At 49.0% G+C, this 25,593-nt stretch overlaps 1 long non-coding RNA gene across 1 annotated transcript in view; it reads left to right on the top strand.

The window, feature by feature from the left end:
• Positions 1-22,808, top strand: part of LOC135914692 (uncharacterized) — a 40,119-nt gene extending 17,311 nt beyond the window's left edge. The window contains exon 2 of the long non-coding RNA XR_010568377.1: positions 22,672-22,808. This is a non-coding gene — a long non-coding RNA (uncharacterized lncRNA). The remainder of the gene's footprint in view (positions 1-22,671) is intronic.
• The last annotated feature ends 2,785 nt before the right edge of the window (positions 22,809-25,593 follow it).

The raw sequence follows: 25,593 nt of genomic DNA, 5'->3' as shown, positions 1-25,593 counted from the left end.
GCGTGACACCGCGAGATGTAACTTATTTCATGTCCACTGCAGTTGCGAAGGCCTCTCTTAGTGATCTCCAGTTAATAATGTATTGCATCAGAGGACTCTTTTGCACACCTGCAAATTCCGAAATTGCATGACAACACAAGCACCTGCCATCCCAGATTCTGGTTCCGTTCCTTAGACACTCATTGTGCTATTCGAATGGGCATGCGCTCCACTTCTCCGTTTTAATCAGCACTAGAACAGCAGCTGCACAATTTTGCTCTCTAATCCATGCCACCATCTTCCTGTCTCATCATGTTACACCTCCCTTTGTCCATTATAGTTCTCCTTGCATGGTCCTTAGCTACTATTCACTTTCATGTTTTTTTTACTAAGTTTCAGTAAGTAATAAGTTTCAGCCCCACGAGTCGGCACTGGCATAATGCAATAATTGTGCCTTTTTATTTTGGAAAGATAACGGCAAGTGTGGCTCGCAACGGCGCCCCAGTGGATATATGATGTTGTGCTGCTAAGCATGAAGTCGCAGACTGGATGCCCAGCCACGGTGGCCGCAAGCCTGTGGGCGGAATGCAAGGATGCTCGTGTACCGTGCATTTGGTGAATGTTAAAAAATACCAGTTGGTCAAAATCAATCCAAAGATCTCTAATGCAGCTTCGGGACATTATACCAAACAATTAAAATTTTGATCGACCGTTCTTAATTTCAGAATGTCTGCCTCATGCACTCCAATTCCTTTTATTGGTGTGGTGATCTATATACTGATGATGTGGATATCCTTGGGCTGCTTGGCCTAGCTACTGCTGCATAGCTTCGATGGGCTCACTACCAATCACAAAATTTTGTTCCTGTCCCTGGCTACCGGAAATTACCGGAAATTTGTATATTAATCCTAACCCTTAGACTTTGACATTTTAAGGGCCCGGGCCCCTCGATAATTTCTTGCAGATTAACTCTGACGTTGCTAAAGAGGACAATATAATTTGCGAAGTGCAGGCTGCTTAAATAATCCTTACCCCTAATCCCTTACCCCTTACCCTTACCCCTTAATCCTTACCACTAATCCTTCCTAGCTTGACATAGTGAAACTCCTTGCATTTATGCAATGAATACCACTGGAACGACTATGTTTGCTAGTATTTGTTACAACTGATTTTCTTGCGAACAATTATGGTAGCTGTGGAATCTCTGTAAATATATCCTATGCCACTGATGCATGCTTTATACACTCCTTCATTACGCAATACTTCCAAAAGAGATAGAATATTTATTTGATAAAGCCCCTCTTCATGGTGGTTAAGCCCCTCATAACCCTATTAAAGGTCCTTTGCCTTGCAGGCACATTGTGAAATCCCCTAGACGAAAGAATGAAACGTTTATTTTGCCAGCCCCTACAATGTACCTGCATATTCAAAGAGCCTTAAGTAAGTTAGGAAAACTGACTCAGTCGACATGATACGTGGCTGTGGGATGGAAATCACCAGAGTAGTCAAAATTATATAAGTATATAAGATGTAAATTCGTTGGAGTGTTCCCACAAAGTTTCGTATCCCGTCTACAGCGCCAGTTACAAAGCAGGAAAGCTTTAAGTAACTTAAGAAAACTCACTGGCGCAGTCGACAGGACAGGATAATTTGAGATGGAAATGCACTGGCACAGTCGACAGGATACGAGCCTGTATGACGATGATAGCGCCAATCGGCGCTCCACGTGTCGTGTATTCCGTAAACGGCTATAGTGCATGGACAGGCTAATGCTACCATCTGATGAACCATTGCAAAAAGTTGTGCTACCATGATGGTGTAGACAAGAGCGTGTGGCAATGCCTGAAAGAAACTATAAGTACAGCTACTTTGTCGCTGCTGCACGTTGTAGTAAATTAACACGGTATTGGCAGAGAACAACTTTGTTGGCGAGGGATCAAAACTATGCTACGCAGTTCGAATTTCAGACGGACAATAATTTGTCGGTACTTAGTGCAGCATATCATCAGCAACGTAATTACTGCAATTTGGCTGCATCAGCGAACTATTATCACAATCTTCGACTTGCAGTACGTGCTACCAGCGCTAGTAAAGCGAGCGCTCTCTTCCCTGCGAAGCTTGCCTCGGGCCTCTCCCTCCGCCTTTCCTGCATTCTCTCACCACTCTCGCGGAATCCCGCTCCCTCCCGCGCGCGCACTGGCCGTCGTCTGCTGCTCCTGAAGCGGCAAGGTCAGCCGCCGTCTGCTGCCGGGGTTTCTTTTTTTTTTCTTTCTCTGCGCCACACGGGCTCATCGCGACCCGCCGCCCGTCGGCAGCAGCAGCAACATCGGCAAACCCGGCGCGAGCGAGCGCGCGCAAACTAAATAAAAGCCAGTCGTGACGTTCCTCTCTAATAAAAATAACGAAAACAGAGGACGGAGATAAGGCGGCAGCACCGAGGGGAGGCAAACTAGCCATGCACAAATGCACGGCTCGAGCGCACGCGCGCTACTACCGCCTCGCGGCATCGATTTATTTTGCTGCCCTGCCATTGTTGCGCTTGTCTGGCTCGGTCGGCTTGTTCGCGGGCTTCCGCGGATGAGCCGCCGTCGCGGCCGCTTTCCGCCGGCGCTGACCCGCGAGGCGACGTTCGATTACGCTCGCAGGTGGGGCTGTGACGTTGAGTTCACGCCCCCCGTTGCCAGATCGCTTTGGTAGCTGGCCACTGTCTTTCGTGTTGCCCGCTACGTTCAAGACACGGACATAGCGGGTTATTAAAACGCGGCTTTCGCAATAGGCACCGGCTCTGCGGTTGCCTTCGAGTTAGCTGCCTGCCGATGTCACTTGACCTGCCAGTTACGACAGTGACAGGGGAAATTCAGCCTAATTACACCGACTTAACAACAATCTGGTTAATGCGAGATATATGCACGTCCTCATTTATTATTTAATCGTGTGGAACTTTCACATCTGTTGCGATTCGTATTCTCGTGATAGTGAGCGTTTCGGCTCTATAGCTCTATAGTGCTGAGTAAGTACACTCTAAGCCGAAAACGGGGAAAAGGGGACTAACGGCAGTCGTTGGACCTTTGGATCAACGGTTAATCCACCGTGCGTGCCGTGTGCAGAGGCAAAGTGTCGTGCGCAAATTTGTGGGACTAAATGTTCGTCCTTGCAAGGTAACGGTCGACGGTGGGCATCAACGGCACAATTTAGTCCTCTGACTTTAGTCCCTTTAGAGAGGGGGGCTCCGTGTCCTCCCTCTCCTCCCTGTCTGGACGGGGTGGCAGCGGGTCATAAAACACTGTCGCTCTGCTGTCATCCCGCCCACACGAAGGTCAACAGGCTTTCGCCATTGGCTAACATTTTGGCGGGAATCGGGCCCTGCTTGCGTGCACTCCGGGTAAGCGCGCGCAAGTCGGGTCCCGGGGAGACCACATCGGGGCGTCTGAAGGTGCGTACGTTTTCCTCTCTGCCGGCGGCGGCCCCCTTTGTCCGCCGCCGGCCGATGGCTACTTCGGCTCGTCGGGGTCCCGGCGGGCGCGCGCGCACTCTTCCGTCGTCTCGATGTCCTGAGGCAGCGTCTGCCGATCATGCCCCCGTCTGTTCGTCTGTCATTTCTTTCTCGGCTTTTGTTCTCGATTGCCGCAAGGCGTTCATGCGCCGTCTGGGCCGGCAACCGGATACAAGAGGCCGAGACGAGGCATACGGTCGGTTTCTGAGGGAGCTCGCGCGTCCCTTTTCGCCTATAGGCATTCCAGGAGGAAGGCGACGGCCCGTGTTCTGCTCGGGCTACGTGACCCTTTGAAGAAAAAGCTAACCTATTCGAACGCACTAGGCCGGAGTCACAAACAAGAAAAAAAAAAACTGCAACATGTGCTGTGAACAAAGAGTACCGAGCGCCGTTGAGTCCCCTGCCCGGACCCATATGGGTGACAACACCCGATAGAAAACAAAATAAATAAATAAAATGACACGTGCAAACGATTTGCCTGCTTCGCATGGAGGGTTTGTCGAGAACAACGAGAGGGAGAGTGCGGCATCGTCGTAGACATCGCAAATTGGCAGTGCGTGTCGTCTGCTAGGAAAGTGTCGTCTGTTAGGAAAACAAGTTGTGGGGCTCGCGCGACGGCCGCGCGCCGCATTTGGTACGAAATTGCTGTTCTGTCAACAGGCTTTGACGCTGAAATGTCGCACTCACGTACGGTCTCCTCCCAAGAGAATGCACCGCAACGCAACACGGCAGCCCGTTTTAAAGAAGACGAAAGGAGCCTGCCGACGACACTCCTGAACGGCTACAAGCATATTGTGGAATGCAAGAAAACTTACGTCGCGTCGTTGACCAAGAAGAATCAGACATGGAAAGAAATAGCAAAACATTTGAATGCCAACCACGGGATTACGCGGCGCGATCACCTGCAACTGAAAAAATGCTGGACCAACCTGAAGCAAAAGCGGAAAGAGGAAGCTGCGGAAGAAAAGGGAAAGTGCCACAAAACTGGTAAGCGCACATGTTCTGCATGACTGACTTATTTGGGCTACTTTTTATTATGTGTAGTCACAGGAGATAAGAAAATACGCTCGCAATCAATGTTTCCGCGACTGCGGGAAGCGCACCAGCATGGGGCGCGGGTGCTTCGCGATGAGCAGAGTCACCTTTCCTACTGCGCGGCACACTGTTGACTGAAGAATGCGGACGGGACCTCCGGTTACTGTTTGAAACGTGCCAGCGCCGTAAAACATCACAGCCATCAGCAACTGCAGCATAGGAGGCACACAATCGGTCCTCTATTGTCCGAGCTTACCCGGATAGGCAACGTAGCGAGAAGTCGCACGGCGTTCTTCGTGAATCTGTAGCGACCGAGGAATTGTTCGTCGTCGTACAGCTCCATCGAATTCCCTCGGTCACGTAGGGTGGGTCGCGGAATTTTCGGCAAGGGCTGCGCCTCTGAAAATGCTGTATCCATGGCGTAGCAAGCAAACTCGAAAGCAGCTAACCTCCGCGCGACGTCCGTTCGGGAGGCTGCCATGTTGGAATAACACACGAAGTCAGTTTCAAGCTAGCCCGGGAGCAGACTTCAAACTTGAGCGGACTTCGACGCAGCCAAGTCGTTCCCAAGTCGTCCGCAAGATCAAGCACGATTTACGACGCGCGGCGAAGCTGTCTTGAGACTGCCAGAAGTCAAGTTCGAGCCAAGTTAGATATCTGCATTCGGGGGTTGTAGAGTGCTTCTAACTTATATTTGACTGTGACTGCTCCTGAATTAATTTCATTTTCATGATTTTACTCTGGCTATGACACGTTTCATCTGCTGTATACTTTGGAGTTGTTTTATTTTGTTTGAACTGCTGCATATTTTCAGTCAATTTTTTTTTCTTCTGTATCTATATGTCATTACTGTATACCAAGGACTTGGCATTTGTATGCTAGTATTCCTTTTTTTGTTTTGTTAATTGTGGCTCAAGATGATGGTGGCAATATGTAATCAAAAATAAACATGGGTTACTTGAGTTCGATCATTGTTTTTGCTTGAAAAGCTATGGCAACCTGGAATCATTGGAAAAGTGATTTCGGACTAACTGGGAAGGACTAAAAGTTGCTCCTGCAGTTACTCCCTGTGGACTAACCTTAACAGACTAACTGTTGGTCTTCTAGGGACTAACTGGGAAGGACTAAAAGTTGCTCCTGCAGTTACTCCCTGTGGACTAACCTTGACAGACAAACTGTTGGTCCTCTAGGGACTAACTGGGAGGGGCTAAAAGTTGCTCCTGCAGTTACTCCTGTAGACTAACTTTAACAGACTAACCGTTGATCCTCTAGGGACTAACTGGGAGGGTCTAAAAGTTGCCCTCACTTTTAGTCCGCAGTAGTTGCTCCCCCAGTTAGGCCGCTGCATTTGCTCCCGCAGTTAGTCCAAAATTGGTTCAAAATCTGTGGCAGGTCATTTAGTCCCCCAAGAGACTAACAGCCATACCCGTTTTAGTCCTTTTTGGCTTAGAGTGTAGAGTAACCTCAGTGACCACAACATACAATCGCGCAAAAAAAGAAAGAAATTTAAATAACGAAGAACAGCCCGTGCTATAGGAGGGCTGAAGCTACAGAGAGAGAGATAGCAAAGAGGGAATGAAGCTACAGAGAGAGAGAGATAGCAAAGAGGAGGAAAGGCAGGGAGGTCAACCAGATGAGCGTCCGGTTTGCTACCCTACACTGGGGGTGAGGTAAAGGGAATAGAAAGAAGAAAACAAGAAGGCAGCGATGACTGTGTATACGTGCAGCGAAGCACCGTGACACCAAAGTGGGGTGCCATATGTGGTGATCTGCGTTGATGACATCTGGTACGACCAAAGCGCCAGTGGTCGTTGCGCGAATAGGAGGCTGCGAGTGAGCTATGGGGCTTACTCAAGACTTGCAAGCACTGGATTAAGAGCATCCAGCACTGGCACTGCACTTCGCCCTGACGGAGTATGCAACTTGCTGAAAAGTACATGAGGGGTATTTGCGAAGCACCCAAGCATCACTACCACTTTCCGGTCTTCGGACAATTTATCGGGAGTCGGCGCTGTGGACTCTACCACGGTGCACTGTATCCTTTTATGTGACTGTGGCTCCAGCTGTGGCTCCGGCTGTGGCATCGGCTGTGGCATCGGCTGTGGCATCGACTTTGGTATCGGCTATGACATCAGCTGTGGTACGAGTCGTGGCTCCGGCGGTGGCTTCGACTGTGGCACTAGATGTGGCTTCAACTGTTGGCTTCAGCTGTGCCATCGGCTGTGGCCCCGGCGGTTGCTTCGGTTGTGGCTTCAGCTGTGGCGGGTGCTGTCGCTTTGGCAGCGCGGGCCAAGCTTCAGTATTGGTGTTGTGTAGCACGACCTTAGACTCGACTCCACCAGGCCTAGGGGGCAGAGGAGGAGGAGTTGTCGGATGTAGCGCGCTCTTCAAGGAGGCATCTGTGTTCTTTGAAGTTCGACGGCTCGGGAGCGTCGCTTTCTAACGGCCGCAACAGCTACCCGACGAGACGAACGGTCTCTTGCCATCTGCCTCAAGACTTTCCTTTCCTTCTTCCTTTTGGGGCACTCCTTTGACGAAGCATCATGGGACGCAATGCAATTGGGGTATTTGAGAACCGTGGCTACACAGGAATCTGCATCATGGGGCTCTGCGCAGCGCGAGCAAACTTTCGTGTTCTAGCACACAGCTCTTACGTGCCCCAGCCATAATGCAATTGCGGCATTAGGGTGGCATTCGGATAAATGGTCGTACGTGGTGTCTAAAGTGTCCCGCCTTGACACGTGAGGGAAGAGATTCGCCCTTGAAGATTACCTTCACACAGCGGGATGCGCCGGGTCGAAAGACGTGAGTTATGGCAAAGCCATCAACAGCTGGCTTAACTAGTATAGGCAAGTCAGCGCTGTAGATGGAGACATCCACGTCGTAGATGACACCAGTAGTGGTGTCACTGTCCAGAGGAATACACGAGCGGACCTTCATGCCGCCAAGTTCCGTAAGTTTGTTCAAAGTTTGCAGCGCAGTCTCACGTACAACGTCAATAGCCAAGACATTTTGAGTGTGTTGACTCTGACGTCCATGACTTGATTTGGCGTCACTGCTTCAAGGACCACCCAGACAGACTGTCTGTTGAGTCGCCTCAGGTTGTCGGTAGCGTGTTCCGGTACAAATAGAATCGTACTGACAAGTATTCCGAGTTGGTCCTGCAGTCGACGTGCTTGAAGACAGGTAGGCCCTGCTGTTTCTTCGTTTCGCCTTGCGACTCCTCACAAGCTGAAAGTCGTCATCGGAGACGTCCTCACTGCTGAGTGAGTAGACACTGGTATCGTCGCGGTCGGTGTCGCTCTGGAAGTCAATTCCCAGCAGAGGTGTGGGGAAGTCAAGTTACATGCGTGCCACAACCCATGGCAGCACCTCCGTGATATACACAGAAATCACGTGAAAATAGTTGAGCTAGAAAAAATTGGAGCACGCTTAAACTTCGCCTTCAAGAGTGGAATGCGATAGCGTTATCGCACCCCGTTCACACCGCCCATTCATTCGCTCGGCATGCTCTTGACGAGACGATGGGGAGAAGCGGGCGAGTGGCGCGCCACCTGTCGGGGCAGCGCTGTACATTGCGAGGAGGGCGTCTTCTGTGTTTGCCGCAAGATGGCTCTGCGTGTGCGCCAAGCGCAGAAGAAATGTAGCGGAAACGTACTTCGCTACTCGTCACGTTTCTAAGGCAACGCCGCATTCTCTAGAGGCGCTTTTGTCCCGCTTTGTACCATCGAACTCACGACTGAGTGGTAGCGTCTCACACTCCGGAGACCCTGGTTCGATTCCCACCCAGCCCATCTTGCAAGTTGTTTTTATTTATGAATTGCTGTTTATTTATGAAACGCCGACGACACCGGCTTTTTCTGCGACACGAGCTCCTTAACGCTGTCGCGTTAAAATAGCGCTCTGGCTCGCAGTCACTTCGTCTTCGCCCTGAAGCTACAGAATTCTACACGAACCTACGCCATGGGCTTCGCTGTTCTGGCTAACTAAAGTGATTATTATTATTATTATTATTATTATTATTATTATTATTATTATTGTTGTTTGGCATCCCCTCTGAATCGGGGCGGTGACAAATAGTCACCTAGTCTGCTTGAGTTGATCAGGCATGCTACACATGCTTTTCATTCTAACATTTTGGATATAGTTCCTTAATCTTTCTTCTCTTTCTCAAAATTTATCTACCTTGCACCGCTATCAAAGGTTGCGGTCGTATCAATCTATTCCCTCTTCTTTTTTTTAACCAATACTCTAAACGTATCTTGTTTATCTCGACTGCTGACCTGTTGCTTCCGTCCGCTTTAGGCCCGAGCGTTTCTGGAAGGTGTACGTGACATTGAATTGCGTTGACTGCTGGTGGACAACATTTAGAAGTCACTTATGCGATTATTGCATTAGGCGGACCGGCACCCGTTCAATTCGCTAACCTATCATGACATGTGGCAATAAGCCAGAACTATAAGGAAAAGTATGGTCGGGACAGAGAGGGAGAGGGGAATGATTGTTTCGCTTCCGAGACGTGATACACCTTGTAAGTAAGGAGTAGGACTTGAGACTGACTCCAACCAAATATTTTGTTGGAGTCAGTCTCAAGTCCTAATCAATTTCCCAACCAGACAGACAATTCTGTCGAAATGTTTAGCTTCAAGACCTTGTAAGTAAGAGTTTTTCTTAGGTAAGCACTGGATGTTTACTACTGCATCGACGTTGCGTTAATTCAAGTGCGTCCAGTTCGAGCATGTAACCAATTGTGTATGCCAATGGCCATAGACAGACCATGCAAACGAGTATATAGCGATTGGTCGAGAAACAAAGCAGTTGTGAGAAGCCGAGTGAACCGAAATTCGGCATCACCAAACAGAATATCCTGCCGCGGGAGCCATGTCTGACGAGAACGCGTATATCACATTACACACTAGCGGCCGCAAAAACTGCTATAGTGCAATGACAATACCCAACCAACACACACAACAATGCCCATTGGGGTAAGAAGGCGCATAACTCGCGCAATAGACTATTCATTGCGTATCGTCATTAAAGATTTTCAAGTTTCCTTGTTTGCTCTCTTCGACATCCATGCATCCACCGCTATATAACGAGGTACAAAGCACACACACACACACACACACACACACACACACACACACACACACACACACACACACACACACACACACACACACAAATATATATATATATATATATATATATATATATACATACATGCATACATACATACATACATACATACATACATACATACATACATATATTTATATATATAGAGAGAGAGAGAGAATTGAAGATCCTCACAACGAAATTTTGTGTCAGTGAGGCCCGGACACCAAGCCATGCTGCAGGAAATACAGCAACAGTATAGATGCTCTGGCACACATAGGTGTACGTGAGAGCCGTGCTAGCTTCCTCTTTTTCAAATTGATTAATTTAATGCCATGCTATACACACGGTAGCCAACTAAGGAGCGAGGGGGTGTCTGGGTACGATAACAGCATAAGGAAGTGAATTTTACAACACGAAGACATCTCAGGGAAATGAGCTAGGTTCGCGTGCTACTTCATAAGGATACCAACTTTCCTGTTCACACCCGAGCTTGTAATTCTACATTCCCGTCGCAGCAGGTCGCAATGCAGAATAGAAGAAACGTGGACCACTTGAATCGAGTGAGTGAGTGAGTGAGTGAGTGAGTGAGTGAGTGAGTGAGTGAGTGAGTGAGTGAGTGAGTGAGTGAGTGAGTGAGTGAACTTTATTGCAGGTCCGGCGATGGGGGGGGGGGGGGGGGGGGAGTGCTGACGCGAACTCGTCGCGCACCCGGCTAGTGCCACCTCGCGATCACGTGTATATCGACGCTGCTTTTTTGTCACACAGCGCTTACTGTATAGAAAAGATATTGGCTGTAGCCCATGCATGGGTAAGCGAAGTATTGTTGGCTCCTCTCCTATAGTGAGGAAAATTTCAGACATACGCAAACTACTAGAAATTCTCGGAGTGCAGTCAAGAATTGTGGCCTCAATCTCACCTGTGAGTCTGAAGTTGAATGAGGTCAAATGCTCAGTGAGGCCAAGTTTAGAAGCGAACGTTTTCTTGCCGAAACTCATATCCCATTCCCCTGAAGGAATGAGCCGACAGTATTTAGTAGAATTTCTTATTAAACTTCTGGAGCTTTATTATTATGTATAAATGTAGCTATAGAGTATACCTATAATACATATAGTATACCTTGACAATGTTTCACAGCTGAAACCTCCTACTGAACAACTTTTTCATGAAATATTGTTTCATTTGCTGTATTGCGGCTTTAAAAGTAACCTTTGTCAGAGCCATCAGAACATGGTCACGGAGCTTTAATCGTGGGAAACATAAATACGCACCGCAATAATCAGCTTAAATCCTCAATCTTATCGCCTGTTCAACCTCTCTCATGTAGGGACGAGGTCGAGTTCTCAAACTCATTTCAACCTGAGAGAGCCCGAGGCGGGTTCGCGCTGACGTCGCTCGCAGCGATCTGAAATGTGAGCTCTCCTGCCAAGCATGTCAATCTCAAGTGGTGACGTTGGAAGCATCCCAAACTCGTGCGACGAGATGGAGTGCCTGCCACTATGCCGAAGAGTACGCTTCCTGGCGAACCCGCCATTGGAAACAGTCTTCCTGCAACGTCAAGCCCCTTCCGCCGTTCTGGGCCGCAAAGCCTGGCAAATTAATTTCGAAGTCGCCTTCTCGGGCAAGAACAGTTCCAACACTACGAAGAAGAACTGCCTCGCTCTTCAGCCGTTGCGCGCAGGGTAGCCGACTGCTTCGATCTGACCACCGAACAAGAGTGATCAATCTTTCAAAAAAGAAACGGTAGAAGTGGCTCGACTCGCGCCAACCAAGACGGAGGGGGGGAGGGGGGCGATATACGTGGTGCACGCCGCAGGGTCAACGGCACGCACGCCCCCGTCGCGGCGGCGGCGGCCGCCGCAGACGCCTCCTGCTCAGGCGCGGCGGGGCTGCGAAGCCGGCGAGGCGTCAGGCAGCAGCAGCAGCCGTCTACGTCGTAGTCGTCGTCAGCTTGATCATTAGGCGACCGGTGCTCGTCTTCCCGCCGCGACGAACACAATAATCAGGCAGCAGAGACAACAACAAGCGCCGTAATTGCACTGTGCACAGCACGCACGCAGGCACCCGCGCTCGCACTGCCGTCTCCGTGTGCCTGCGTCTGCGTCTGTGCACGCTCGCGCGCGTGTGTGTGTTCGCGCGCGTATGTGTGCACACATGTCTGCGCGCATGCGCGTGTGTGCGTGCGCACGCGTGTGAGTGCGGGCGTGCGTGTATGCGTGTCTGTTGCTTTCTTCCGATTCGCGCGCTTTTTTTCTGCGCGTGCGTGCGTGAGTGGCGATGCTTTCTGCAGTGGCCGCGAGAGGGAGCACTCTAGAGTTGACGTGTTTACTCGGGCAGACGCGTTCTTGGCTCGTCTTCCGACTTTCTGATGACAGAGGCGGTCTTGATGGCCTGAACACAACAAAAACTAACAAAAAGGGATGATGTCCGAAAATCTTTTGGGCAATTTTCGTTACTTAACCCCTTTATGATGGGACGGTGCTCAAATTTCTCGTGTCTCGCGCTATCCGAGATTTGTTTTTTTTTTTTTGTGTGTGTGTGGCTTGTCGTGCTTGCTAATGGTCTTGTTGTTCCCTGATGCGTGTAGACATCCGGAGAAACTTGGGTAACGTCTGCCACGGATCGCGCGTGTTAGCTGCAATTTCCTACGCGCCCGTCACTATCGTGGATAGTAATTCTCAGCATACACGTCGGGGCCGAAATGCGCCCTGTTCGTTCTATATATGTATAAGCGATGTCTCGCAGCGATGATGACTACTACTGGCTTCACGTCACGCGCCGGTGAAGACGTCATCAGCCGTTTCATTTGCGCGTGACCTCCTATAAAGGCGACGCTTCGACAGCACCGTTCACACTACGTGAGTGCGCGTTCCTTATCAACGAAGACAGCCTTCTAGTACGCCGTTTCAAAGAGCATGAAATCCCTTAGAAAGTTTTTCGCATCTACTTGGGCTTCGCTGTTAAATGGGCGAAATTCTCTACTACTATTTTTATTGTTCTTTGCGTATACCCTCGCCTATAGCAGTGTTCACGTAGTCTAATCTTTGTTGACTTCCTTTTTGACTGTAACGTGCAGTTCTTCACCGTGCCCATATGGCGGCGTCACTTCATCCGCCTCTCTAGTCGCTTTGTGGAGACCGCTCATGATTTGTGATTTTCTTTACATATCTTGAAGCACAAGACGTTTTTCCTCCTTTTTACACACTACAGCAAGCCCTAGAGTCCTTCAAAGATTCTATCATATCATGAACTAAAGTTAGCGAGACAGTGATGAATGTGAAGCATCCGTAATAGGTCGGCGACGAATAGCGGCGCGGCTGGGGCGACGGGGACCGACGGCGCTGAGGTGACGGCGAGCGAGCGAGCAGGACGACTGTGATCGACGGATACGTCAGAGGTAGGAGGCATACGGCGAGGCGAGTAACGGCGCGGGTCGGCATATGGGCGAGGGGACGGGGAAAAGGAGCTCGAATACGGCGACGTCCAGGAAGTGCGGCAGTGGCGAGCGACGTGGCCAATGCGAAGGCAACGGAAGCAAAAGGGCTTGTCGTACGGAGTTCTCCACTCGAAAGCGTTGCGGTATCTAGGAGGGGAATGCAGATCGCTGTAAGGCGTAGCTGTCGGCACCGGTCGGGCGTCAGGTTGGGAGACGGAGCAGGCCGCAGGAAAACCTAGGTTTGCAAATTCTTGCCGCACAACGGCCTGAATGAGAGAGATGGAGATTCTTGTTAGGAAAGAGGAATAATTGGGATGAAGTGCAGCGCAGTAACTGTCTCTCCGGGGAGAACACCTCAATCGAAAGAGCCGGGCACTCACACAGCAAGTGTTCCAGTGAAAGAGATCGCAGGGGCTGGTTGCGCAATGGTGCGGTCAAATGGGCGTGGATGGAACGGCGCAGGACTTGTAGCCTCGAGATCACGGCGAACAATACGTGTGACGTGCTCATTTAAGGGTGGTGTAGCGGTAAGGTCGACGCAAGGCAATGTCGCAGCCGTGTTAGGGAGCCGGGAGAACTGTAGAATGACGCGGCGGCTTTTGGCGAGCTCAAAGCGGCGGCATTCCTTGGCACGGCGATGGTGGACACATTATTGAAGACCAAAAAGTTGAACGCGTCGTCCGCGATTCCTTTGAGTACGTGGCCGACTTTGTCAAACTCCGCCATTTGCTCGTCGACTTTCCGGCAAAGAGCGAGCACGTCTTGTATGTACGAGACATACGATTCAGTAGAAGACTGAACTCGGGTAGCAAGCTTTTTTCTAGCAGCCAGCTGCGGACCGGTGGGATTTCCAAAGAGGTCGCCGAGCTTCTGCTTGAAAGCATCCCAGCTAGAGACCTCGTCCTCTTGTGTCCGTAACCAGACTCGAGGAGTTCCGCCCAAGTAGAATGGGACATTCTCTAGCATAATGGTAGTGTCCCCGCCGTTGTTTCGGCTAACACGCTCATACAGGCTGAGCCAGTCTTCAATGTCGACATTACCTTGGCCGCAGAATATGCCAGGATCGCGGGGATTAGTAACCGTAACGTACGCTCTTGTCGGGGTCGCAGGAGTAGAAGCAGACGCGGTGTCGTCACCGGGAGCCATGGCGGAAAGCACCCTTTGCAGAGCTCTGTGGCGAGGACGGGGAACGGCACTCTCCACCAAAATGTTACGCGAACGAAGGATTAAGAACTGGATACTATTTACAGACAGACAGACAGACAAAGAACTTTAATTACAAGGTCCTGAGAAGCTTTGCCCTAGGGCAGAGCTGCGGGCCGCTCCCACGTGGGGACGGGTAGGCCGAGCCTAACCGCCGCATCGTGGGCTCTCTGGACAGCCCAGGTTTGACGTGAAAGGTCTGAGCTCTGGATGGCAGAGCTCCATTCTTCTTCTGTGATGCGATTGGGTCCCTGTAACGAGGGGCATCGCCAGAGCATGTGTGCGAGATTGCTAACAGCCCCACAGTCGGGGCAAGTAGAGCTAAAAGCCTCTGGAGTGATCGCGTGGAAAAGGGCCAGGTTTGGATAGCACTTAGTCTGAAGCATGCGTAAAGTGGACGCCAGAGGTCTTGCCAGTTTGCTGTGAGGGGGTGGATAAGTCCTCCTACCCAGGTGATAGTGCGTAGTAATTTCGCTGAAAGTAGTGAGAGTGTCCCGAAACTCGAGGACCCCGGAGTCTGAGCTCGATCCTGCTCCCGCGCGGTGGGTTAGTGCGCGCGCTTGGGAGTGGGCGATGTCATTGAGATTGGGAAACGAGTCAAGCTGGGGTTCGAGGTGAGCCGGAAACCACGTGATGGTGTGCGGAGAGATGATCTTGTTCTTGAGAATCTTGTGAGCCTCTTCAGCGATGGATCCTGAAGCGAAAGCCCTGACCGCCGATCTCGAATCGGTGAAGATTTGTGATCTGCTGTTGTCTAGGAGTGCTATAGCAACTGCGACCTGCTCCGCTCTGGTTGGTGTTGAGCACTTCAGGGAAGCCGCATTCACTATCTGTCCGTTGTGGTCAACGAGGGCAATAGCGAAGTTAGACGACTGTCCATATTGGGCGGCGTCCACAAAACATGCCGAGTAGGGATCGTCCTTGGTACGCTTGAGGAGGGCGAGGGCTCTTGCCCTGCGTCTGCCTACGTTGTGTTGAGGATTAACGTTACGAGGAAACGGTGCAACTCGTATGTTGTTCCTTTGATCTTCTGAAATTTCATATTTCCGCTCTTCCATGAGGATAGGGTTGATCCCAAGAACCGCCAGGATCTTCTTTCCAGCCGGGGTACAGGATAGACGGGCCAGTTGGGCTGACTCCTGGGCCTCAATTATCTCGTCCAATGTGTTGTGCACTCCTAGTTGCATAAGGAGATCCGTACTCGCCCGTAACGGAATGCCTAGTACTTTTTTTATACTTTTTCTGATGAGCGTGTCTAATCGTTTCTTCTCGGAGTTATACCAGTTATGCATGGCTGCCACATAAACTATATGACTCATGAGGAAGGCGTGGAACAACCTGAGGAGGTTGTCTTCCTTTAAGCCTCCACGCCTATTCGAGACTCTGTTGATAAGTCTGATCATGTTCTCAGTCTTGGCTGTGAGCTTGTTGAGCGTCGTATTGTTACTGCCATTGGATTCGATGAACATGCCAAGCACGCGAATTGTGTCTACTCTGGGGATGGTACAGCCGCTTTTAGTGTGGAGTTTGATGTTTATTTCTGACAACGGTTTCCAGCCTCTAGGTTTGGAACCTCTCCTGACTGGCCTGTAGAGGAGGAGCTCAGACTTGCTCGGGGAGCATCTAAGCCCCGTATTTTCCAGGTACATCTCTGTTTGGTCTATAGCCTCCTGTAAGCCCAATTCAACAGCTCCTTCGCTTCCTCCGGTGCACCAGATTGTGATATCATCAGCGTAGAGCGTATGATTGATCCCTTCTATGTTGGAGAGCCTTTCCGATAGTTTCTTCATGGCGATGTTGAAAAGCAGTGGTGAGACTACCGCTCCTTGTGGCGTGCCTCTGGGGCCCAAAATGAAATTGTCGGACTCGAGGTCACCGATTTTGATCGTGGCCTTGCGATCCCGTAGGAACGAGCTAATGTATCTGTGGAAGGCGTCTCCCAAATTGAGCTCGGAAATGGAGTTAAGAATGTGAGCATGGGACACATTGTCAAAGGCCTTCTCCAGGTCTAAGCCTAAGATGCCTCTTACATCTCTTGTGGTGTTGTCAATGATTTGACACTTGATAAGCTTCATCACGTCTTGCGTTGACAGGGCCGGACGAAAGCCAATCATGTTGTACGGAAACAATCCTTGTTTCTCGATGTGCTTGGAAATTCGATCGTGTATAACATGTTCCGCTACTTTCCCCACGCAGGACGTGAGTGAAATGGGTCTGAGGTTTGAGAGACTTGGGGGCCTTCCAGGCTTTGGAATGAGGATGACCGAGGCCATTTTCCAGGACTCCGGAACAAGCCCTCGTTCCCATATTCCATTAATCTCCTCTGTCAACCATTCTATACAGCAGTCGTCCAAGTTTCTGAGGGCCCGGTTGGGGATGCCATCAGGACCAGGGGCCGACCTGCCATTTAGACTCTGGAGAGCTTCCCTTACTTCGCATGCCTTGAAGGGGTTATCTAGCTCGGGGCAAGATGAACCTTTGTAGGGGGGATAGTCTTCGTCACTCGAGTTGCCCAGTGGCAGATACTTGCGAGCGAGTCTGTCGAGTATGGTCTGCAATGTCTCTGATTGTGATGCCTGGTGTAGAACCTTCGCTATCACTTGTCTTTGGTTTGACTTGGTGTTGGTATCATCGAGCAGATGCTTGAGGAGGTTCCATTTAGCTCCAACTCTCATCTGGCCATCCACGGAATTGCAGACCTCATCCCACTGTTGTCTGCTCAAGGTTTGGCAGTGATCTTCTATTGTTTTGTTGAGCTCCGCGATCTTTTTTCGGAGCCTTCGGTTGAGTTTCTGCCCTTTCCATCTGTTCAGCAGTGACGTTTTAGCTTCTAGAAGATGAGCGAGGCGGCTATCCATCCTGTCTACCTCCAATTCAGTCTGGATTTTCTTTGTCGCCACGCTGATATCTTCCTTTAACTGTTCAGCCCACTGCTCTAGGCTAAGTGCTGAGTCATGTGTTTGTGCTCGCTCTTCCCTAATTTTGCGAAAGTAATCCCAATCTGTAATAGTGAACTCTTTGAGGTCCCCGCTTCTCACGTTGACGGAGGTGGCCAGGATGTTGTGATCACTGCCAAGGTCTACTTGGAGGTTGGACCAAGATGCCGATTCCACATTCCGTATGAAAAAGAGGTCAGGTGTGGTATCCCTAGAGCAAGAGTTGCCGATCCTGGTTGGAAAAGCCGGATCTGTTATAAGCGTGAGGTTATTATTCACTGTAGTTTGCCATAGGTCAACGCCCTTGCGGTTAGCTTGTTGGTACCCCCATGCTTGATGCGGAGCGTTAAAGTCTCCGGCCACCAGTAGTGGGAATGTCTTGGCCTTGCTTGTAGCCTTGTTGATAATTGCCGCGAATCTTTGCCTGAGGTCTTTGGGTGTACTATATATGTTAAGTATAAATATACTTGTCTTGAACTGTCCGCTGGGGATGATTTCAACGAGCGAGTGTTCAACCTTATTGGATTCAAGATTCAGATCGTGGGCTATGAACGCACATTTGTTGGTGACTAATGTGCTGATTCCCCTCTTCCCATCACCATATTGGGTATGCGATTTATAGCCTGGTAGGCTGACCGTATCCGTGAGCGTTTCTTGTAATAGGATTACATGTGGCTTTTCCTGGTGGGTCCGAATGAACTGTTGTAGGACATTCCTTTTACGATGGAATCCCCTACAGTTCCATTGCCAGATATTAATTACCCTGTGATGTGCCGCCATGGTGGGACGTAGCAGTTAGCTTGTGTTATAAAATGCTGCGGAGCGCAGCCGCTGCCGACCGTTCAGTGTCGGTGTTATTTACTATGTCCAACGATGTCGCTGTAGCCATTGTAGAAACGTGGCGCTCCAGATTGTCATATCTGATTCCTAGTGATCTGACCGCCTCAGCGAGTTTGTCAATCAAAATTTGAACTTTTTCGAGGGATTCATCAATTTTATCTATCGTTTTTTCCAATTTACGAACACTGGCGCTCTTGTCTGAGGCATGAACTGCCAGCGCCCTCTTTTTGGGTAGACCATTGGCCGTCGGTTCCGCTACGGGGATCTCCATTGGCGTTTTTACTGCAGGGGCCTGAGTGGGTTGGACTGTCTCTTGCGGGCTGGGTTTTTTGAGTTCTGCGATTTCTGCTGTGAGCGGTTCCGCTACGGGGATCTCCATGGGCGTTTCTACTGCAGGGGCCTGAGTGAGTTGAACTGTCTCTCGCTTGCTGGCTTTTTTGAGTTCTGCAATTTCTGCTGCGAGCTGCTCTATCGCGTATTTTAACGAAGCGTTTTCCCTTTCCAATTGTGCAATCCTGTTGTGCTCTGGCGATTGACCCCCCGTTACCTTTTTCGGTGATTCTTTGACCCGGTCAGCCCATGTGGTACCACGATCAGCAGGATCCTGGATCTGAACTGCAGGTCCCATGGAACGAGAGTGGCCCCTGGAGCGGGAGCGGGTCCTGAGGGCCTTGCGGCCCCTGGAAGACGAACGTTCCGTCGAGCGACCCCTAGAAGGGGCACGGTCCTGGTAGCCGCCATCCTCGCCGCCGGGGTCTCGGGATCGGCTCCTGGATCTGTGCGAGCAGCTGAGGGCCGACTTGAGAGGGGTTGGCGACCCAGTTGGTTGTTTGGATTGTTCGCGGTTGCGCCGTTCTCTTCTCCGTTGTCTAACTACAAACGGAATTTGGAACCTTTGCTTGCAGGTTCTGTCAGCCGTGGGATGAGGGCCACCGCAGAGGGTGCACTTCGGTGTACATTCGTGTTTATCGTCCGGGTTGCTCGCACCACAGCCGCGGCAGATTGCATTTTCAGGGGCTGGGCAAACGTCAGCTCTGTGGCCAAGCTTTCCACATGCGTAGCAAACGTCAGTTTGTCTGCGATAGAGAGAGCATTTGACCAAACTGGGACCGCATTTTACGTAGTCCGGGACTTTGAGTCCATCAAACAGGATGACTACCATGCTTGTGTTCTTGATGCGTCTCACCTCGAGGGCGCTTGGATTCTTGGATTGAATGATGAGGCGTTTGAGCTCCTCTCGATCGATGGTGGGATCAATGTCACGAATAACTCCCTTGCATGTGTTTTCGGGGGCTGCGATATATGCACTAACTTCGTAGCTGGCTTGTCCAATACGTATAGCTTCCACATCGGCGTAGGCCATGGCGTTGCGCTTTGATGGTGTGCTTGTCACCAATATGTTTTGTACCATGTTCGGACATATGATATCCTCCGCCGTATCCGCCTCCGTAAGCCTAGCAGCGGTAGTGAGGGCTTGCGCAACTCTGAAGTGGCCCATCTTCTTGATGTCCAGTCCTCCACGGGGACGGATTATGATTCGAACATGCTCTTTCGGTAGCCGAGGCAATCTCGAAGCAGTCGTTAGCCGTGCCTTGACACTCGACGGTGCCTGGCTTTCATTCCCGCCACGTCGCATGTCGGTGACTCGGGCGCCCTGCCCGAGCGGGTCCTGGATGATGGGTTTTCGCTTGCGTAAGGCTGTGGTCCACCCAGCGCTTTCACTGACTTCGTCGGGAGATATATCCTCGCCATCAACGGTGATTTGCATAGCCGTAGACATCGTGGCTTGAGCGTGTGGAACCGCGCTGAGCTCGCCCACCGAGCCTCGGCCGGGCAGAGGTCGCACAGAAAAGTCCTCGAACGACTGGGAAAATGTCCACCCACCGTTGAAAACTTGGTATAGGCGGAATCCTTGCACCTTTAGCCGTCGTTTGGTGCCAACATCTTCAAGATTGAAGCAAGTACTCCACCTTAATCATGTAGAGAAGCAGGAGAAGCAGATATTGACGCACGCTATCGTTTCTTCTTCTTCTTCCTCCCCTATTTACAGAGTATATTTATAAAGGATAACTACATCGCTGGCCAGTTCAGCCGACAGCCCGAGAGCCAGAGAGCGTTCGTCGTCTTCGTCTTTCCCATACCACGAGTTGACATGAGACTTCAGAATGCAGCATCAGCATTCCAACCTCTAAAGCGATGTTAAACATTCATGTCAGTGTTTCGGCCAAGAAAAACTATTTTTATTACAACAAACACGGAGAAACGTTTTGTTTCATCACGTATCTGGAGATACCGCCTTCAGCATTTAACCAGCGGTGTACTTAAACAAAATTGGGGTGTTCCACGTTCGTAACATATACAAGTCGGTTGCTATAACTTGAAAAGCGATTATGTCCTTTGCACTCTCCCCAGCAAATAATACTTTTTATTGACAAATATTAAAAATATATATTCACGGTAATATTCTAGAGGAGGTCAAAAAATTAGAAACGGCAGGCAGGAGCTTCCACGAGGGAATAACGATAATTACAAGATAAAGCGAGCCTGACAAGTTACGCAAACAATATGTGGAAATAAGCTAGAAATGTATGTAAGGAAACGACGAAGGCTATGTGCGGAGAAAATATATCGCAAAAAACGAATGAAAAGTGAGTGAATGGAAGAGAGCAAACGAATAATATTTCGTTATTTGAATAGCACAGTAAACATTGTATTATTGTGAAAGTCAGTAAACTGTATAAAGAAGTATAAAAAACAAGGATGCGCATAAACGCTTCACATAAGTAAAATGAACAATGTAACACTGTATAGTCGATTATTTGTTAAGTTCGTTAATTTTGTAAAGGTAATCCGTCATTAAAGCCTTAAAGATTGAAAGCGAGTTACATTGCTGTAAATCGCTTTCATTGGAATGAACTTCTAAAGCGAAATTGTTGAAATAAGAATAGTTTGTTTGTCATACTTAGTGAGTACTTTAGGAAGAAGATTTCATTAGTTGTAAGACGGGTAGAGTTAGTGCTAACCACCTTTCGTGGTGGAACACTACAATGCAATTGTAGTGATGAAAAAAAAAAGAAAGCTTGAAAAAGGGTAGAGCAAGATTATAATAATAACATTAAGATAAAGACAGCACACGATGATGGATAAACAGAAGTGCGACCTGGAAGGGCACGAATTAAATAATACGGGCGATCTGCTTCTGAAGGGTTAGAATAGATGACAGGGTATAGATATAGTAGGTATACTGTCCCACGAATCAATGCAATAGACCCGCTTCTTAATTGTAAAGCTAGCTTTTCTGCGAAGCAGTTTGCCGAACAAACTACGGCGTAATCATTTTTGCAAACACCGTGCACAAGCACTGTTTGTTTGTATTGTGACATAAGTGTAGACGTGGATCTCGTGATCAAGCCATGCGCAAGAAACAAGCCTCCATACATATGACCAGCACATCTTGATTTGAACTATGATTACTCATTGTGTAACGTTGCTGGCTGCTGTGCTGTTCTTTGCGCTTTGCTGTGACTGAGCTTTTGTGTGTGCGTGTGCGTTGCGCATCAGCATTGCGTTTTCAACATCGTGCATAGCTTAACGATAGTCCTCTGCAGTGAAGGTGTTTGTGCCGTAGTACTCCGTGGTGCTGTGGCGAAGCCCAACGCATCGTCATCATCACTTTTGCTTTTGCACATAAGGCTGCACTATACTAGCAACGACCGAAATGAGTGCGAACGAATGAATGGATGCTTAAGAAACGCAACCGCACAGATCTAACTATCTGTGCTTATTTCGTGAAATTATTTCCTTTCTCCAACATTGTGTTCCTATAATCTCTAATAAATTTCTGGATATTATTTTCATTTCACACATGCAGAGCTTGTTGGGTTTGGTGACCTCCAACTTCTTGCAGATTTGTTGCTTCTTACCTCCTCCCTTTAACTGATTGACAGTTCAGACCATGCAGTAGTCATGATAAATAACTTCTGGTTTAAGGCCAATAGAAACGCTCAGTGATATACGTCCGTACTGGACACGTTACGCTCGATTAGCGTAACGCTGTCGCAGAGAAGGATAACCGCCGAACAACGTTGCGATCATGAGATACAAGACAGTGGCGCAGCGATGAATCTAACATAGTCTCAAACTAAGTCATTATTCTAAAGACTAGCGCAAAATAGCAGGGACAAAGACAGAGTAGACGACAGGACGAGCGTTGTTTAGCGCTCGTCCTGTCGTCTACTCTGTCTTTGTCCCTGCTATTTTGCGCTAGTCTTTAGAATAATGATGACACACCAACTAGCCCAGCTTTCTGCCTTGATCGCTCAAACTAAGATACTGTTAGGAAGTGGCCTGCCCTGTACATAATGAATTATGATCAATTACAAGGTGTGCACCGCGGCACATTCGTTGAGCAACTCAGATAGTTTCGACTTGGTTACAAATCTCCACAGCGCGCATGTAGAACGGATGAAGGACTTTGTACAACACGGTTCATCCGTTCAGCGTTGTTATTACGGGCTATAAAGTCAAGCCAACTAACCTGCTAGCACGTTGAGATGGTCGTTTCGATGATTGTGGAGCGAATTTGAGTGTACTTTACGACCTTATTTTCTTTCCTTTCTCTCTCTTCGCAGATGGCGTCGTTGCGGCATCCCGTAGACCCGGCATGTACGCGTCCATCAAGCAATGTGATCGCCTACGTCTCAATAAATTTCAATTTTGAATGGTTGCGGAGATACGTCATGTACTCTCCCCCTTTCTATCCCCCCCATTTTGTTTCTTTTTTTGTTTCTCCTTTTTTTTTAACTTCAAGTAAAACGAGCGGTGGTCGCTACAGATTGGATACTTTCGTGACCCTTGCGAAAAATTACGAAGCATATGCAAACGGAAGTGTTCCTGCAAATTTGCGGGCCCGAGAAGTCCATTACGGCTATATATAAGGCTACCACACTAACTGATATTTATGTATGGAAAGAAAAAGAGCTAGGAAGTTGCTACTAGGGTTACACAACAACTTCAGACCTTGAATTGTTAGTTGCAGGCAACATGCTTCGCTTACAGCGACATGATAGTCGTGCACAGATGGGTAGTCGTATACAGCGTGCCAACATTACCGTGGCACAAGCGACAGCTGCAATTATGAGCTTGGAGCATACATGGTGCAACAGTAAGCGAGCTGTTAAATTGGTCTTAAATTGGTATACGGTGTGTCCAATAATCAGATCGCGGTTTCCTTTCTTTCTTCCTTCTTTCTCGCACGTGAAACCCCAAAATTGAACTAATATAATTGTCTTTTACGTCGAAGAGGACAGGGTGGGCCGAATCTCAGCTCTTATTTTGTAGGTCTTGCCATGTTCTTTCGAATAGATTGTGTTTCGCCAGAACCATATCGCGGTTTGCCCAACAGACGAATTCCTTCCACGTACCAAAATTTAAGAATTAAATCATGAGGTTTTACGTGCCAACACCACGATCTGACTATGAGGTACGCCGTGATGGGGGAAACCGGGACAATTTCGACCACCCGATGTTCCTTAACGTGCACGTAAGTACACGGGTGTTTTCGCATTTTTCTCCCATCGCAATGCAGCCGCCGGGATTCGATCCCGCGACCTCGTGCTTAGCAGCCCAACACCGTAGCCAGTAAGCAACCGCGGCGGGTCGTATCAAATTTGGAACCCTTAAGGTAAAGGCGATTAGTACAGAGGCGTGCCTCCCTGGCCTTGGGATGGATTGAACTGTAGGGCTGTACGATGAACCGATTGATCGGGTAGGTTCACACGACCAAAATGAGGGAAGTGCCGGCATTGAAGCTTCCGCTTCTCAACGGCGAGGAAGGGAACGAGCTCCGACTGCGCCGACACATGCACGCTGCGCTTGCGGCAAACGCCTGCCAGAATGTTTAGTTTTCCCACTTCTTTTTTCGCGCTTCTTGTGTCAATAGGCAAACGAATGCTCTACTGCCTGAGAACGTTAACGAGCTTATTTGCCTCCGCAACTGGACCAGTGATTGCGTTTGACCGAGTTAGACACGCTTGAATGGCCACTTGCGCAGAGTGTCGTTTAAGCAATAACAAATTCAACTGTCGATCCAAAGAGCATGGTTACTTCTTTCTTCACCGTGTACGTATCGTGACAAATCACCGTCCTTGATTTATTTTTTTTCCCCTTATTTACGTAGATCCGCAAATCCGTTTAATCGATCAAAAGGTACCGATTAACTGGGTAAACATCTTAATCGAAGTCCGGCCCTAGTTTGAACTGATGTCAACAGTACTGCTATGTCATTTTCCAGCTAGTAAAGCATAAGGCAGCACGTCAACACGATTCACTTATCTCGAAGCTATCGCCACACAGGCCACAGACGTGTCAGTCGACAAAGACTTCCCTGTAAAAAAAAAAAAAAAAAAAAACCGTGGCTATTAGCTTGCTCAGAGTCATTTGCCAACATATTTTTTGCCGAAATAGAACTCTTGCTGTCACGTGACCTGCTTTCAAAATTAAGCGCTAGTACGTGAAACATGGTTCTGCGAGAAAATTAATACAAAAGTTATTTTGGTGTGTGTATAGCAATGCACAGCTTCGCCTACGCAATCTAGCTAGAAGGTTTGTCTTCGATATGTGGCGGTGTCTTATTGTCAATTTAAATCAAAGTGCTTACAGAGCCTCAAACATTTTAAAAACTTATCAAATTAACCCTTAGTACTAACCAAATTACAAAATATTTGTTCAGTGTAACTACATGAATTTTCGGGAGCAATACATTATAGTAGAAGGTTTCTTGACCCCATACATTGTACGGCTCTTTCTGACAAAAAAAAAAGCACCCTGACAGGCGTATGAAAAGGCAGCCCTGGTCCATTTCCAGCCCTGGTTTTCGCAATGAAGTGGTTCATGTAAAATCACGACACAAAATGCACTTGATAAGCCTGTTTAACGGCGTTCTAGTTGCGTCTGTATCTCATTTTGATTTGTTTCAAGTGACACCAATTTTTGAATTTGGTCCCTTGTAAGCACGCTGGGCATAGTTCCGCACCACCGCTTCACCGCACAACGCAATGGCTGTCGGGCTTCGGGCAGTCGCAACGCGCAGCGTGCTTCGAATGTCCTCGGCATCTGAGAGCTCGGCTGTGTTGGCCAGTCCCAAAAAACCATTAAAATGTTGTCTTTGCATCGCCTTCCTGCGACCCCCCCCCCCCCCCCCCCCCCAAGAGCGTTCCAGAAACCGGGAGCGAGGCAGAGAGAGTGCTCTTGGAGTTCGTTTCTTTTATCGCAGCCCGTGGTGGTTTCCTTACATTTCGGCTGACGCGCCTTACATTTCGGCTGACCAAAAAAAAAAAAAAAAAGTTTAGAACACACATCCAGGGCGCATGCTGGAAATGGCTTTAGTACAAATGAAGTGTTTATCTCGGTTAAAGATGCAGAAAGTGGCGAAGCAATGTGGGCGAGGAATTCCGCGCGTGGCTGCAATAGAAAAGGCGAGAAGGCGCGTATAGGCTGTTAAGCGGACATTAGAAAAGGTGCCTGTGCAAAAATCAACAGTAACGTCACACTCA

Source organism: Dermacentor albipictus, chromosome 4, assembly GCF_038994185.2.
Source record: "Dermacentor albipictus isolate Rhodes 1998 colony chromosome 4, USDA_Dalb.pri_finalv2, whole genome shotgun sequence".
Taxonomy (NCBI): domain Eukaryota; kingdom Metazoa; phylum Arthropoda; class Arachnida; order Ixodida; family Ixodidae; genus Dermacentor; species Dermacentor albipictus.
The sequence above is the reverse complement of the archived record's forward strand: the minus strand, read 5'-3'. Positions and strand labels throughout refer to the sequence as shown.